A 6,000-nucleotide genomic window follows, 5' to 3' on the forward strand; every position below is an offset into this window, starting at 1 on the left:
CTTTGGAACTCATCCCAAAATCCCACTCCGGTTGCTTACATTTGAACTCGATCGAACATAGGAAAGCCGAAATCTTTTTGGGCCGTATACAGATAGTCCCCTCATTTCTCAGAAAGGATGTGGTGAGAATCGTTATGATCTTCAACGGTTCGATCGGGTTATAAGCTGACGTTTTCACAGGGCTCGATCATGACGTATGTGATAGTTATCCCATCGATTTAGTCTTTTCAAGGTATTTAATACATGTCAGACGGTGGTCGGCCACCTCTGATATTGAACAGTCACGATGCAAGCCTATAAATAACCCCTCCATCTAACATTTACTACTTTTACATCTTTCAATCTTCCAAATTTTCTTACCCTTTCTCTCTATTCCGCCGCTTGCATAGCCCATCTACACCAACTTTTCATCTTCCTTTGCCTTTCTTTCTCTCATATCAATGGCCAAAACTTCGAAAACTGTACCTCAGAAGGAGAAAGCTTCTTCTTCACGGCCGTCCGGCGACAAGGAGCCGGTGGAGCCGCCTACCTATGAGTATGTTCCCGGTCCCGTGTACACTGAAGATCGATTTTAAGGTTGAGAATCCTTCATCTGTTCCTGGTCGATGTGAGCATGTGTCGATGTACATGTGTTCGATAACGGAGGGTCATCTCGAGGCTGTGAGGAAAAACTGCAACTGGGGTTCCGAGGTTGTGTTGCAAATTCCCTCCCCCGAAGAGAGCGTCATCACCCATGTGGAGGGGTTTTTAAGTGTTTACACCTACCCCATCACGTTGGGTCCCGTCGACCCGGTGGAAGGAGACTATCGGTCGCCTAGCTGCGGAAAAAGAAACCATCTTGGCCAAATTATTATCGGCCGATATTCAGCTTCGAAGCGTCAAGCAAAAGGGTTCGGCTCAGGCTAAGAGGATCGAGGAGCTTGAAACACGGCTTGCTGAGGCCAAAACGGAGGTTGAGTCATCGAAAGTCATGGCGGACAAGTCCATTGCCGTGTATCGGGCTGATGCCGAGGCTGCTCAGATGGAGGCACGAGAGGCGGCGGATACTGCCAACACTCGAGCATATTGGATTGCCGAACTTGCTAAGTGTCGGTCTTAGAGGGAGACCCTCGAGGAGATACACGCTCGAGGTTTCGACCTTGCTGAAGAGATAAAAAAGGCTAAAGAGCTCGAAGCTGAAGCTGAAGCCTTGGCTTCTGATGGCGATGATGATGATGGTAGTAAGAGTGGATCCGAGGATCGGGGGGGCCCGATAGAGAAGAAACAGCTCCTGAGGATGACCACGAAGCTTAGTCCTTGGTTTTTTCGTTTGTAATCAATCGTGTAGATAATTTTGAATATAGAAAACTTTGCCGACCTGCTTCTGTTTTGTGAAGTTTTTATACATGCCTTATAAATGTTTTCACAAAGATTTAAACAACTTAATCAAATTCTAGATTTCGTAGCCTCTATAATCGAGCGACTGCTTATTTGAATTTGAAGTGGTATAGCCCTTAGGCGTAATGGTCGAGTGAGTGCTTGCTCGAACTCGAAGTAAAAACAGCTCGTAGGCATAGTAGTTGAGTGAATGATTCGAACTCGAAGTAATGTATCCCGTAGGCATAATGGTCGAGTGAGTGCTTGCTCGAACTCGAAATAAAGTAGCCCATAGGCTTAGTAGTCGAGTGAATGATTCGAACTAGAAGTAATGTAGCCCGTAGGCATAATGGTCGAGTGAGTGCTTGCTCGAACTTGAAATAAAAGTAGCTCGTAGGCTTAGTAGTCGAGTGAATGATTCGAACTCGAAGTAATGTAGCCCGTAGGCGTGATGGTCGAGTGAGTGCTTACTCGAACTCAAAATAAAAGTAGCCTATAGGCTTAGTAGTCGAGTGAATGATTCGAACTTGAAGTAATGTAGCCCGTAGGCGTAATGGTCTAGTGAGTGCTTGCTGAAACTCGAAAAAGCAGCCCGTGGGCTTAGTAGCCGAGTAAATGATTCGAACTCGAAGTAATGTAGCCCGTAGGCGTAATGGTCGAGTGAGTACTTGCTCGAACTCGAAATAAAGTAGCCCATAGGCTTAGTAGTTGAGTGAATAATTTGTACTCGAAGTAATGTAGCCCGTAGGCGTAATGGTCGAGTGAGTGCTTGCTCGAACACGAAATAAAGTCGTAGGCTTAGTAGTCGAATTTATCTTAACTCTATTTGTGTAATAAATCTCCAAATAGAGGAGTTTTTCTTGGATATAAGATGTAGGTAAAGAGGAGAACTTTCTTTGCAAGTCACTATACATGTGTTCATGTTTCGCGCCTGGGTTCGGGCCAACTACATGAGCATGGTTCGTTTTGACCATTTGACTCTTACAACTTTTCCTATTGGAACCCCGTTGTTGCGAAATAACTTTCTTGCATCAGAACTTGATATACTTGAAGGCTAATGCCCCCTAGTATTCGAGGTCGATTGTAAAGAGGCCTCGGATACTGTTGCAAGTGCAACACGATCTTTGGTTGCCTCGTTAAAAACCTTGCCGAAAAACCCATTTGGGATAAAACCGGTCAAAGGAAAAAAGAGTGCAACGCGTGCTTTCAGACCTATGGTAAAGGATCCATCTTAGCTCCTGCTCGAACTTCTGCGGGGGTCAGTTTTGAAATGTAGACGAATATGAAAGGGTCATACCTTAGTAGTAGTATCGTTTTAGATGTGACACATTCTAATTGCTTGATAGATGTTTGCCGTTTACAATGCCGAGCTTGAATGATCCCTTTCCGACGTTCTCGAGAACCTGATATGGTCCTTCCCAATTTGGTCCTAGTTTTCCTTGGTTCGGATTTCGGGTATTGATGGTGACTTTCCTTAGCACTAAGTTCCCGGGCTTGAAATGGCGGAACTTGGTCCTTTGATTATAATATCTTTCGATTCGCTGCTTTTGGGCGGCCAATTGGACGAGAGCAGCTTCTCGTTTTTCGTCTGATAATTCGAGGCTAGTGTTCATAGCCTCGTTATTTGATTCTTCCGTCGTGTATCAAAATCTGGTACTGGGTTCGCCGACTTCGACTGGTATCAATACTTCGGACCCATATACTAAGTAGAATGGGGTCCCCCCCGTACTGGATTTCGACGTCGTTCGATATGCCCAAAGGACTTTAGGTAGGATTTCTCTCCACTTTCCTTTAGCGTCGTTCAACCTCTTCTTTAGGTTTTGAATGATGGTTTTGTTCATTGATTCGGCCTGTCCATTCCCACTGGGGTGATACAGTGTTGATAATATCCTTCTTATTATGTGGTCTTCGAAGAATTTTGTCACTTTGCTGCCCATAAATTATTTACCATTGTCACATACTATTTCGGCGGGCATCCCGAATCGGCATATGATATGATCCCATATAAAGTCTATAACTTCTTTCTCTCTTACTTTCTCGAACGCCTGTGCTTCAACCCATTTAGACAAATAGTCAGTCATAAATAAGATGAATTTGGCTTTACCTGGGGTCGATGGCAGAGGGCCGATGATATCCATTCCCCATTTCATGAATGGCTATGGGGATAGGACTGAGTGAAGTTGCTCTACGGGTTGATAGATCATTGGTGCAAACCTTTGACATTTGTCACATTTTCAAACAAATTCCCTCGCGTCTTTGCCCATATCGATCCAATAATACCCTGCCCTGATTATTTTTCGGACTAATGAATCGGCACCGGAGTGATTCCCACAAGTACCCTTGTGCACCTTGCGTAAGATGTAATCGGTATCTCCTGGACCCAAGCATGCTGCCAATGGTCCATCGAATGTCCTTCGGTATAACGTTCCATCTGAAGCCACCGTGAATCGAGCAACTTTAGTCCGTAAGGCTCTTGAATCTTTAGGTTCTGATGGGAGCTTTCTGTCCTTTAAGTATTCAATATACTTATTTCTCCAATCCCAGGTTAAGCTTGTAGAATTTATCTCGGCGTGACCTTCTTCGATCACGGATCTCGAGAGTTGAACGACAGTCCCCGAGCTCAAGTCACCTTCCTCGATCGATGATCCCAAATTTGCAAGTGCATCAGCCTCACTGTTTTGCTCTTGTGGAACGTGCTGTAAAGTTCATTGTTTGAAATGGTGCAAATTAACATGTAGTTTGTCCAAATACCTTTGCATTCTATCCTCTCTAATTTTGAAGGTTTTGTTTACTTGACTTACCACCAACAGAGAGTCACATTTGGCTTCGATGACTTCTGCTCCCAAGTTTTTAGCTAGCTCGAGACCTGCAATTATGGCCTCATACTCGGCCTTATTGTTAGTCAACCTGGAAGTTTTAATAGATTTCCTAATGGTGTTACCTGTGGGTGGCTTTAAAACTATGCCCAACCTGGACCCTTTTACGTTCGAGGTTCCGTCCGTAAAAAGGGTCCATACCCTCGAGGACGTACCCGATTTCAGCAGGAATTCTTTTTCGACTTCGGGTACGAGGGTTGGTTTGAAATCGGCCACGAAGTCTGCTAAAATTTTAGACTTGATGGCTGTACGGGGTTGATATTCAATATCGTACTTACTGAGTTCGACGGCCCATTTGGCCAATCGACCTGATAGTTCGGGTTTGTGCAAAATATTACGAAGTGGGTAAGTTGTTAATACGCATATGGGGTGATATTAAAAGTATGGTCTTAACTTTCTAGAGGCGCATATCAGTGCAAATGCCAATTTTTCTAGGTGTGGATATCTAACTTCTGCCTCTCCTAAGGTTCGACTTATATAATAAATAGGAAATTACGTACCTTGCTTTTCCCGAACTAGGACACCGCTTACTGCGATTTTTGATACTGCCAAATATAAGTAAAGTTTTTCGTCTACTTTTGGAGTGTGAAGTAGTGGTGGGATCGACAGATATTGTTTTAATTCCTTCAGTGCATGTTGGCATTCCGGGGTCCAAGCGAAATCGTTCTTCTTTTTGAGTAGGGAGAAAAAATTATGACTTCGATCTGATGATCTCGAAATGAATCGGCCTAAGGCAGCAATTCGTCCTTTTAGCCTTTGTACAACTTTTACGCTGTCCACGATGGTGATGTCTTCGATGGCCTTGAATTTGTCGGGGTTAATCTCGATTCCCCGGTTGGATACCATGAAGTCGAGGAACTTGCTCGAACCAATCTCGAAAGCACATTTTTCGGGGTTGAGCTTCATGTTGTATTTCCTCAAAATCTCGAATGTTTCCTGCAAATGGGTCAAATGGTCCTCTGCGCGTATGGACTTAACTAGCATGTCATCAATATAAACTTTTATTTATTTACCTATTTGTTCTTCGAACATTTTATTTACTAGGCGTTGGTAAGTAGCCCCCGTATTTTTTAGTCACATTATAACAGTATGTTCTATATTTGGTGACAAATGAAGTCTTTTCCTGGTCCTTCGGGTTCATCCGGATTTGATTATACCCGGAATAGGCATCGAGAAAAGTGAGGATCTCGTGACCGGTCGTGGCATCGATCATGCGATCGATGTTGGGTAGTGGAAAAGAATCTTTGGGGCATGCTTTGTTTAAATCCTTATAGTCCACGCACATTCTAAGTTTGTTTCCTTTTTTAGGCACTACAACTATATTGGCTAACCATTCGGGATATTTCACCTCCCGAATGGACCCTATCTTGAGAAGTTTGGTTACCTCGTCTTTTATGAATGCGTGTTTTACCTCGGACTAGGGTCTTCTATTTTGCTTTACCGGTCTGAACTTAGGGTCCAAGCTTAGCCGATGCGTCGTTATGTCCGATGGAATCCCTGTTAAATCTAAATGGGACCAGGCAAAACGATCAGTGTTATTGATAAGAAATTGAACGAGTTTCTTCCTGAGTTCGGGGCTCAACCCCATTTCCAGGTATACCTTTCGTTCGGGCCAGTGCTCGATTAGTGTGACTTGCTCCAATTCCTCAATTATTGATTTGGTGGCGTCGGAATCATCGGGAATCATGAAGGATCGGGGGACCCTCTTATCATCATCTTCTTCGATCATCTGGTTATCCGGTTGGGTCGAAGCCGATGTCTGTGATTG

Source organism: Nicotiana tabacum, chromosome 4 (assembly GCF_000715075.1).
Source record: "Nicotiana tabacum cultivar K326 chromosome 4, ASM71507v2, whole genome shotgun sequence".
In the NCBI taxonomy this organism is placed as follows: Eukaryota; Viridiplantae; Streptophyta; class Magnoliopsida; order Solanales; family Solanaceae; genus Nicotiana; species Nicotiana tabacum.